At 39.0% G+C, this 11446-nt stretch overlaps 1 long non-coding RNA gene across 2 annotated transcripts; it reads right to left on the minus strand.

Moving 5' to 3' along the window:
• Positions 1 to 2900: 2900 nt before the first annotated feature.
• On the minus strand, positions 2901 to 10930 carry LOC105493988 (uncharacterized). 2 transcript variants are annotated; one of them, XR_011614445.1, is made up of 3 exons: positions 10751 to 10930; positions 3457 to 3734; positions 2901 to 3364 (listed from the first exon to the last, which is right to left on the minus strand). It is a non-coding gene; the product is annotated as an uncharacterized lncRNA (long non-coding RNA). The 2 variants fall into 2 exon arrangements; XR_011614446.1 differs by having other exon boundaries at positions 10621 to 10930.
• Positions 10931 to 11446: the final 516 nt, after the last annotated feature.

Here is an 11446-nt window from a genome sequence, read left to right on the forward strand (position 1 = left end):
GCAAAATCAAATTTACAAAATAGCTATTTGTAAAAATTGAAGTCAAAGTGAAAGAAATATGCTTAACTGTGTGTGTTGGGATTATGGTCTAACCAAATAGAGAATTATTTCAAGTGATTTCAAAACACAGTAATTTGACTGCATCTCTAGTGGGATGTACTCTGTGGATAAAAATATCTATAAAATAAATTTAAGCATCTGCAGTAGTCAGTGTTGATGCAGTGTTGATATCTTGTTGATTATTCTGATACTTTTTTGTGTACATTATGAGATAAGTACTTACTGAGAACCAGAATTATTAGTGTAAAGGATATAAAAGTGTCAGATTGAAGAGATTAAGTGAAAATTCCATAGTCTTGAATTTGATTTGGAACTCATTAAGCAATTCGTAATAGATTTCTTCATTTAAATCAACAATGACAACAAAACCAAACCTGTGTTCCAGCCCAAACCACTGATATAGCCTAGATGCAGTGACCAACCCTACAACAGTGAACTCCCCTAGTGATTGTAATGTGGTCTCTAAATACCTTTCCCAATAAAAGCAACTAGGAATCTCTAGAGAAATATCTAATTCTAGATCTGGGAAAGACAATAAGATATACCTGAAATCATCTTCCTGAAACCCAGGAAGCCGTTATAACTATGGGAATGTGTCAAGAAGACATGGAAGTCACCTTCATGAGGCATTTATTGGCAAAAAGAGAACAACTACAAAATATATTTAAATCTGTATTCATAATGATATTTAAGCCCAAACAATATTTTTATTTTTGATCAAATCACTCTTTTATCCAAACCTCTGCAATGGTTTCCCTTTTCACTCAAAATAAAGATCAAACTTTTTATAAAACCCCAAGGCCTAACTTGATTCGTCCCCATTCATTCTCTGAACTCATCTTCTGCTATTCCTTGCTCACTGGTTTAGCCCCACTGACCTCATTCTCATCATTGGACATGCCAGGCACCCTCCCATTTCAGAGCCTTGGCACTGGCTGTCCCCTGTCCTGAGATGTGCTTCCCTCCAGGTAGGCACATGGGCCACCTTTACTTCCTTTGGAAATAATCTCAAATGTTACTGTATTTGTTTCTCAGAGCTTCCGTAACAGAGTACAACAAACTGAGTGGCCTAAAACAATAGAAATGTGTGGTTTTTTTTTTTTTTTGAGACGGAGTCTTGCTCTGTTGCCCAGGCTGGAGTGCAGTGGCCAGATCTCAGCTCACTGCAAGCTCCGCCTCCTGGGTTTACACCATTCTCCTGCCTCAGCCTCCCAAGTAGCTGGGACTGCAGGTGCCCGCCACCTTGCCCGGCTGAAATGTGTTCTTTCACAGTTCCAGAGCTTAGAAACCTTAAGTCAAGTTGTGAGGACCAGTCTCTCTTGGAAGCCTTTAGGGGAGATCCTTTTTTGCCTCTTCCAGCATCTGGTTTGTTGGCAATCCTTGACATTCCTCTGCCTGCAGCTGCATCACTCCAGTCTCAGCCTCTGTTGCCACACGGGCATTTTTCTTTTCTGTGGGTGTCTGTGTGTTTTCAGGTGGCATTTTCCTCTCTGTTTATATTCAAATTTCTCTCATAAGAGCACTAAGCTGGGTGCGATGGCTCACGCCAACATATCTGCTGACTCCATGTGCCCGAAGTATGACTTAATAAACTTACACTTTGTGGCTCACATCTGTAATCCCAGCACTTTGGGAGGCTGAGGTGGGTGGATCACCTGAGGTCAGGAGTTTGAGACCAGCCTGGCCAGCATGGTGAAACCCTGTCTCTACTAAAAATACAAAAATTAGCCGGGCATGGTGGTAAATACAAAAATTAGCCGGGCACGGTGGTAGGCTCCTGTAATCTGAACTATTTGGGAGGCTGAGGCAGGAGAATCACTTGAACCTGAGAGGCAGAGGTTGCAGTGGGCTGAGGTAGCACCACTGCACGCCAGCCTGGGTGACAGAGTGAGAATCCATCAAAACAAAACAAAACCAAACAAACAAAAAAACACCAGCCATTGAATTTGGGGCCAATGACTGCATCTTAATTTGATTACAACTGTAAAGACTATTTCCAAATAAGGTCACATTCACAGCTACCTAGGCTTAGCTCTAGAACAGTGTCTTTTTGGGGGATGGAGTTTACCCACTACAGTCATTTTTAAGTGAGACCTCTGGCCACCCCTATCTAAAATTGTGGGCCCTCCCCTAACACCCTCACCTCACTTTCCTCCTTGTTTCCTTAACACTGACCAGCATCTAACATGTATGTTTTACTAATTAAAAGGTAACTGGCTCATCCCACTGGAATACGAGCTCCAGCAAGGCAGGGAATTTTGTATCTTTTGTCCACTGCGGTATCTCTAACTCTACTAGGTACTAAATAAACATTTGTTGAATGAATGTTGGGGAAGGCTAGGTATTTTGGCTATGGGTACACAACTTCCTTTCTCCTCTTGGCAGATTCATGTTGACCTAAGTGTAGTTTTTTTCCCCATATGAGGAACAACATTGGTATAAACCAAAGAATCCCTGCAAATAGCTACAATTATCTTTATTTTACTATTTTCTCCTAGGTTAGTGTGTTTTGTGTCTACCTACTATTCCTGTTCTTAATTCGTTTTCTCCAAGATTTTTAGTTATCTTAGGGGATTCTTGACTTCCATTTCATGAAAGGGACAGAGCAGTCACTGCTGAGGCAGGGGGAGCAAAGATATCATTAAATCCTCTTTCTGATTCGTAACTATCACTGGCTCTTGTGGTAGAAAAAGCTCAAGCTTTTATCATTCTTGTCTGTCTTTATTTCCACCGCCACCCTTGATTTCTCTGCACCAGTGCTTTCTGAAATCCATTAGTGGGTAGAAAAAACAATTTACTGGAATGTTACTAGGATTCTTAAAATACATAATAGAAAGGATAGAAGATACTCAAATTGTGTCAGGTCATTTCAAAACTTTTATTTCAGGTAAGTGCATGTGTTTGAGTATGTGGTGTGTTAGGTCTTGATATAAAACACTGTTCTAGATAGACAGTCTATCTCCCTTCCCTGACTCTTAAGTTTCTCTGTCTCACTCTTCTCCCTCTTCCTGCTCCCTCATCTGAAACACAGCAAGTCATTGTTAGAATGGACACTTGGGGCACTCTGTCTCCTCACTTAAGTATCTTAATGGTGCTCCTTGCCATTCTAGTGTAAGCCAGCACCTGACCTTGCATATCAGTGTGCACAAGGTACATCTGGAGAGATTGTTGAGCGGTACTTCCCAGGCCCTCTCCACGTTAGGGACACTGACTTGGTAGGGCTGCATTGAGGCTCAGCGTAAGAATTTTTAGCTGACTCCATGGAGATTCTGATGCAGAGTCAAGAATCACGTTTTATAAATACCTGGTTGCAAGAGGAAACAATGAAATCAATACGGTTATTTATATGGGTATGCCTGACTTTCCAATATTACCCATCCCTACTGGGATCCATACTTAACTTGAGGTTGACAAACTTCACATCTGAGGAGATGAAGATGACTTTTTCCATTGAGGCAGCTTCCTTTTCTTCATGGAATTGCTAATTCATTATTTCTTCCTCTTTCATTAGGAAAATTTTACTTGCACTGGCTTGTAGAGAACTTATTCCCAAGTTTTCCATCATAATACCATTGTGGCTCTGCCTTAAAGATTTTGCACTGTGTGATTGTCCAATGATTGAGGATTTGATAAAAGTCTTGTGAAAAGCAGAACCACAGACCACATGGCAGATTCTATCAGGAAAATGGGATGTAAACATTAGGGGGGTGTTCTTGTCAGGCTTGGGCATTTGTTTTCCTCTTCCCCCCCACCCCCACACACAGAGAATTAGATTCTGGTATCAAAGCAAAGCACCAATGTTGGAAAAAATATCTACCCATTTTAGGCTTAAAACTTTGTAGGGCAGATGGCAGGACTGGTTAAGATAATGACTGAGCATACTTCCGGATCCTCAAAAGTATTACATAAATACCTTATACTGGTAACTTTATGAATATATTACATCTGCTTCAATGCTTCATGGTCTAATTAATGCCCTAGAATTCCCAAACTCTTTTATTGATTACTTATTTATAGATATGTTACCATTCATAGCACAGTGAGGAGTGCCGAGCAATGGCTAAGACTCATCTTGGACATCAAATAATGGAAACATATATCACTGTCTCTTAAAATATGCCAGACACCAATGTAAGCAGATGACATATATTGATTCATGTAATCCTCCACAGGCCTAGAGGTGATGACCGTTAAACCTGTTTCAGTGCTGAGGAAACAAAGCACAGTGCTGAGGAAACTAAGCACAGTGAGGTCAGTAAATTACTCCAAGTTATAGAACTTGTGGCATTGATACTTGAACCCAAATAGTCTTATTCCAAAGTCTGAGCTATCAACCACTAAACACATTTCCTCTTAATGGAGTTTACAGCCTAGTTAGAGAAGAGGACAGACTTTTTCTGCAGGGTAAACAAAGGAGCAAGCATGTTTTTCTCATAGATGAGGGGGAGTCATAAAAATATAGTATTAATGGAGCATGTTCCTAACCAGTGTTAAAGTTTTTATATTAGAAAATGTATAATTGATTCCAGTGGATTGTTACCTTTCTGACAAGATGGTTAATAGTAGATCATAGATATTTAGAGTTGTATTGGGGAGTTTTGCTCCCATTTCTGATGGGTGGATATGAACTAGCTGGACTCGGTGAATCTCAGTTGGGCTTACTCATGTGTTTGCATTCAGTTGTAGGGTTGTTGGGGATTGGTAGGTTGGCTGGAGGGTGGCTAGTGCCAGCTGGCTTCATATATCTGGTAGTTTACTGGCTAGGAGCAATAAAGATGATTGTGCCACGTGTCTGCCATCATCCAGCAGGCCAGCTCAGACTTCTTCACATGGCGGGCTAGCCCAGGCTTATTCAAATGGTGGCAGGTTTCAAGAGAAGCGAGAAAGGGCAAACCCCAGTGTACAAGTCTTTTGAAGAAGAATCTGTGGCCTCCTTTGTGATCTGCCACAGTTTTCCCTTTGTAAAATTGTTTGTTTCACCCACATGCTTGTCCCATCTGTAAACCCTCCAAAATATTATCCAATTATAGCATCAAGATTAAAGTCTAGGATGTACCCAACACTAGAGCAGTTAAAAATATAAAGCAAACACTAATAGATCTAAAGAGAAAGATAGATGGCAATACAATGATAGTAGGAGACTTCAACATCCCAGTCTCAGTAATGGATAGATCGTCCAGACAGAAAATAGACAAGGAAACATTGGAGTTGAACTACACACTAGACCAATACACCTGACATTTGCAGAACATTTCACCCAACTGCTGCAGAATATACATTTTCATCACCACATGGAACGTTCTCCAGAATAGACCATTTCTTAGACCACAAAACAAGTCTCAACAAACTCAAAAAGATAGAAATTATATAAGATATTATATAATATATATAATTATGTTCTATAAAATATAATTTCTGAGCACAATGTAATAAAACCAGAAATCAATATCAAAAAGAACCTTGGAAACTACACAAACACATGAAAACTAAGCTGTTTCCAAATAACCAGTGGGTCAGTGAAGAAAATAATAATAAAACATATTTTGAAAACACGAAAATACAGTATACCAAAATCTATGGGATGAAGCACAAGCAGTGCTAGGAGGGAGGTTTGTAGCAATAAATGCCTACATCAAAAAATGGGAAAGACTTCAAATAAACAATCTAATACTGCACCTCAAAGAACTAGAAAAACAAAGCAAAAACAAAATTAGTAATAGGAAAGAAAGAATAAAGATCAGAGAAGGAATAAAATTGAGACTAAAAAATACAGAAGATCAATGAAACAAAATCTTTTTTAAAGATTGGCAAACCTTTGGCTAGAAAAGAACCAAATATAAAAATCATAAATGAAAATGAGATATAACTGAGACCACAGAAATACAAAGAATTATTAGAGACTATTATAAACAACTATATGCCAACATATTGGATAAATTCCTGGACACATAAAACCTAAAAAGGCTAAACTATGAAGAAATAGAAAACCTCAAGAAGCCAATAGTCAAAGCTATAGCAAAATGTCTCCCATCAAAGAAAAGTGCATGACCTGGTGGATTCCAATTCTACTCAATCTCTTCAAAACAACTGAAGAGGAGGGAATACTTCCAAATTCATTCTATGAGGCCAGCGTCGCTATGATACCAAAACCAGACAAGAACACAACAACAACAACAACAACAACAAAACTACAGGCCAATATCACTGTAAAACATAAATGAAGAAAAAATCATTAAGTCTAGCAAACCAACGGCACATTAAAAAGATCATTCACCATGATCAAGTGGAATTCACCCCAGGGATGCAAGGATGATTCAACATAAACAAAATATATTAACAGAACCAAGAAAAATAACCATGTGATCATTTGAATAGATGGTGACAAAACATTTGATAAAATTCAACAGCCTTTATGATAAAAACCTCATCAAACTGAGTATAAAAGGAGCATACCTCAAAATAATAAAGGCGATATCTGACAAATCCACAGCTAACATTGTACTGACCAGGGAAAACTTTCCTCTAAGATCTAAAACAAGATAAGGACGCCCACTTTTACTACTCTTATTGAGCATAATGCTGAAAATCCTGGTCAGAGCAATAAATCACACGAGAGAAAGAAAGGTCATCCAAATTAGAAAAAAAAAGTCAAACTATCCCTGTTTGCAGATGACATGATCTTACATTAAGAAAACTGTTAAGACTCTACAAATAACTTAGAACTGATAAACAAATTCAGTAAAGTTGCGCAGTAAAAAAAAACCCAACACACAAAAATCAACAGCATTTATGTACACTAACAGTGAGCAATCTGAAAAAGAGGTCAAGAAATCCCGTTTATAATAGCTACAAAGAATATAAGACATTTAGGAATTAGTTTAAGCAAAGAGTAGAAAGAACCCTTAGGATAATGGCCTCTAGCTCTGTATCCATGTTGCTGCAAAGAACATGATTTCATTATTTTTCAAGGCTGCATAGTATTCCATGATGTATATGTACCAGAGTTACTTTATCCAGTTCACCACTGATGGGCACCTAAGTTGATTCTGTCTTTGCTGTTGTGAAGAGTGCTGCAATGAACACACAAGTGAGTGTGTCTTTTTGGTAGAATGATTTATTTTCTTTTGGATAGATATCCAGTAGTGGGATTGCTGGTCAAATGGTAGTTCTATTTTAACTCTTTTGAAAAATCGCCAAACTTCTATGCACAGTGGCTGAATTAATTTACATCCCTACCAGCAGTGTATTAGTGTTCTTTTCTTTACAATCTTGCCAGCATCTGTTTTTTAACCTTTTTTTTTTATTATTATACTTTAAGTTCTAGGGTACATGTGCATAATGTGCAGGTTTGTTACATATGTATACTTGTGCCATGTTGGTGTGCTGCACCCATCAACTCATCAGCACCCATCAACTTGTCATTTACATCAGGTATAACTCCCATTGCAATCCCTCCCCCTAGCTGTTCCTAAGTGAACTAACATAAGAACAGAAAATCAAATACTGCATGTTCTCACTTATAAGTGGAGGCTAAACATGGAAAAATAATGGACACTAAGATGGTAACAGTAGACACTGGGGACTGCTTGAGGGGCAGGGGCAGAGGGGGATATGGATTGGAAGGCTATGCTCACTACCTGGGTAAAGAGGTTATTTGTACATCAAGCTGTAGCAACACGCAATTTATGTAACAAACCTGCACATGTACCCCTGGTACATGACAGCAGAAAGTTAAATCAGACTACACCAAGCTAAAAAGCTTCTGTACAGCAAAGGAAGCAATCAACAAAGTGAAGGGACAACCCAGAGAATGAGAGAAAATATTTTTAAATTACCCATCCGACAAGGGATTAATAACCAGAATATATAAGAAGCTCAAACAACTAAATAACGAAAAGCAAAGCATCTGGTTAAAACATGGGTGAGATGTCTGAATAGACATTTCTCAAAAGAAGACATACAAATGGCAAATAGGTATATGAAAAAAATGTTCAACATCACTCATCAGGGAAATGTAAACCAAAGCTACGATGAGATATCATCTTACCCCAGTGAAAATGGCTTTTATGAAAAAGGGAATAATGGATGCTGGCAAAAATGTGGAAAAAGAGAACTCTTGTGCACTGTTGGTGAGAATGTAAATTAGTATAGCCACTGCAGAAAACTCTATCTAGGTTCCTCAAAAACCTAAAAATAGAACCACCATATGATCCAACAATTCCACTACTGGGTTTATATCCAAAAGAAAGGAAATCAATGTATTAAAGGGATAGCTGTACTCCCGTGTTTTTTTTTTTGTTGTTGTTGGTGGTGGTTTTTTTTGAGACGGAGTCTCGCTCTGTCACCCAGGCTGGAGTGCAGTGGTTAGATCTCAGCTCACTGCGAGCTCCGCCTCCCGGGTTCCCGCCATTCTCCTGCCTCAGCCTCCCGAGTAGCTGGGACTACAGGCACCCGCCACCTCGCCCGGCTAGTTTTTTGTATTTTTTAGTAGAGACGGGGTTTCACCGTGTTAGCCAGGATGGTCTTGATCTCCTGACCTCCTAATCTGCCCATCTTGGCCTCCCAAAGTGCTGGGACTACAGGCTTGAGCCACTGCCGCCCGGCCTCCCGTGTTTATTGAATCACTATTCACAATAACCAAAATATGAACTCAACCTAAGTGCCCCTCAATGCATGAATGGAGAAAGAAAAATATGGTATATATACAAAGTGGAATATTGTTTAGCCACAAAACAGAATGAAATCCTGTCATTTGCAACAACATGCTGGAGGTCATTATGTTAAGTGAAATAAGCCAAAGACCGAGAAATAAATACTGCGTGTTCTCATTCTTACGTGCGAGCTGAAAAAGCGGATGTGTTGAAGATAGTAGGTTGGGGATTACCAGAGCCTGGAAAAGGTAGAAGTGGATGAGGGAATGAAGAGAGGTTGATCAATGGGTACAAATATGCAGTTAGATAGATTAATTAAGACCTAGTGTTCAGTAGGAGCAGTAGGATGACTATGGTTAACAATAATCTATTGTATATTTCAAAATAGCTAGAATAATTTGAATGTTCCTAGCATAAGGAAAGATAAATATTCAAGATGATGGAGATCCCAATTACCTTTATTTAATATTTACCCATTATATGAATATATGAAAATATCACATGTATTTCTAAAGTATGTACATCTATTATGTATTAATTTCAAGATTATCTAGGACCTCCTGATCTACATCACATCCAGATATAGATGAGGCTTCTTAGGTATGGTTCTTTGAATGTGGGTATCAGTAATTTGGAGACCTTAAACTAAAAGAAATATCTGAACCCCATACACCCAACATACTCTATAGTAAGACAGGAAAGGACAACCATAAAAATGAAAATAATGGGAGACTCGTAGCAGTCGTGGTCCATAGCAATTCTGAAATCTCGCCAGACAAATATTGCTCTGTCTTGTACTCTGAAGAAAAGAAATTTTTCTTGATCAAGACCCAGTTTAATTCTTTGAGAGAGACTCCAAGTCTGTTGGTTTCAGTGATCTATTGTCTTGATTTTTGATTCAACCTCTTGAGACTTTTTTTTTTTTTTTGGAGACAGAATCTCACTCTGTTTCCCAGGCTGGAGTGTAGTGGTGTGATCTCAGGTCACTGCAACCTCTGCCTCCTAGGTTCAAGCGATTCTCATGCCTCAGCCTCCCAATTAGTTGGGACCACAGGCACGCACTACCACACTTGGCTAATTTTTGTATTTTTTAAGTAGAGACAGTGTTTTGCTATGTTGGCCAGGCTAGTCTCAAACTGCTGACGTCACCTCGGCCTCCCAAAGTGCTGAGATTACAGGCGTGAGCCACTGCATCCAGCCCGTCCTTTCTTTTTGTGTTGGAAATGACACATGTTGATAGTTGACTTGCTTTTGTTGACCATTTGTGCCTATTATAAAGGCACATATCACTCTCATCCAGTTAAAACTGATGGGTATTTTATTGGTACATGTCCCTTAACACTTTGTGGGCTTATGTATCCCATTATAAGTCTACTCTACTCCATGTAAGCCTGTCTCTACTCTGGGAAAATTACCCTAAAGTTCTTATACACCCTTTTCTCTAGCCGACAATGTCTGATAGACAGCTCATTAAATCTTTCAGAGGCCTTCACAAAGTGTCTTAAAGTCACAACCTTGATTTCTTTTCCTGGTGGTCATTGCTTGCTTTGAGAATCTTTTACTGGCTCAAAACCTGGGATTGAACAACAGACTTATGTTACCATCCACCAAATCCTGACTCCTCTATTTCTTCTAAATTCCGCTTACAACTGAATGATTCTTTATTCACCTACTCTTTCTTTTCCTGTATCTAATCATAGACACCTAAATAAGCCAATCAACTTTCCTTATTATACATGGAAATGATTTTGCCAGTGTCTAAAAGTTTAAGGACCTTTGCTATCACCCCAGTTTCTGAAGATGGCAGCATTGCTAATTGTTCCATCCTATATATCACATGTTAATACATTTTCATATTTCCATTGCTGTTTTCTCGCTACTTTCCCATTTCTGCTAACAGCTTGCTCACCATTTGTCTAGTCTTCACTAACATTTTCCTTGCCTCTTTTCAAGGCTCCATCAGTTGGTCCCAAAGACAACGCACACATTTTAGATTTCGGTTGTGGTAGCACCCCAATTTTAGGTAGCAGTTTCTGTACCAGTTAGATTTTGCTGCGTAATGATATACTCCAAAATATACTGACATTCGTTCTGCTCCTGATTCTGTGATCAGCTTGTTCCTCTGGTTTGAGTCAGCTTGGCTGACCTCTGCTGGGCTTGCACATGAATCGGCTGTCATCTGGCAGACCAACCAGTGACTAAATAGTCGTGACCTCACTCATACACCTGGCAGTTGGCAGACTGTCAGTTGGGGCAACTGTCTCTCTCATCCAGCAAGCTAGACCAGGCTTCCTCACATGATAGCAGAGTTTTGAGAATAGACATGGGAAGTCCTAGCCAGGGCAATCAAGCAAGAGAAGGAAATAAAAGGCATCCAAATAGGAAAATAAGAAGTTGAGCTATATCTCTTTACTGATGATATGATTCTGTACTTAGAAAACCCCAAAGATGCCACCAAAAGGCACCTAGAGCTGATAAACAACTTCAGCAATGTTACAGAATACAAAAGTAATATATAAAAATTAGTAGCTTTTATATACGCCAGTAATTTTTAAGTTGAGAGCCAAATCAAGAACAGAATATTTACAATAGTCACAAAAAGAGTAAAATCCTTAGAAATACTGCTAATCAAGAGGTGAACTATCTCTATTAGGAGAATTGCAAAACCGCTTCCGAAAGAAATCAGAGATGACATAAATAAATGGAAAAAGTCTTGTGCTCATGGATTGGAAGAA

The sequence above is a fragment of the Macaca nemestrina genome, chromosome 15, assembly GCF_043159975.1.
Source record: "Macaca nemestrina isolate mMacNem1 chromosome 15, mMacNem.hap1, whole genome shotgun sequence".
NCBI classification, from domain to species: Eukaryota; Metazoa; Chordata; class Mammalia; order Primates; family Cercopithecidae; genus Macaca; species Macaca nemestrina.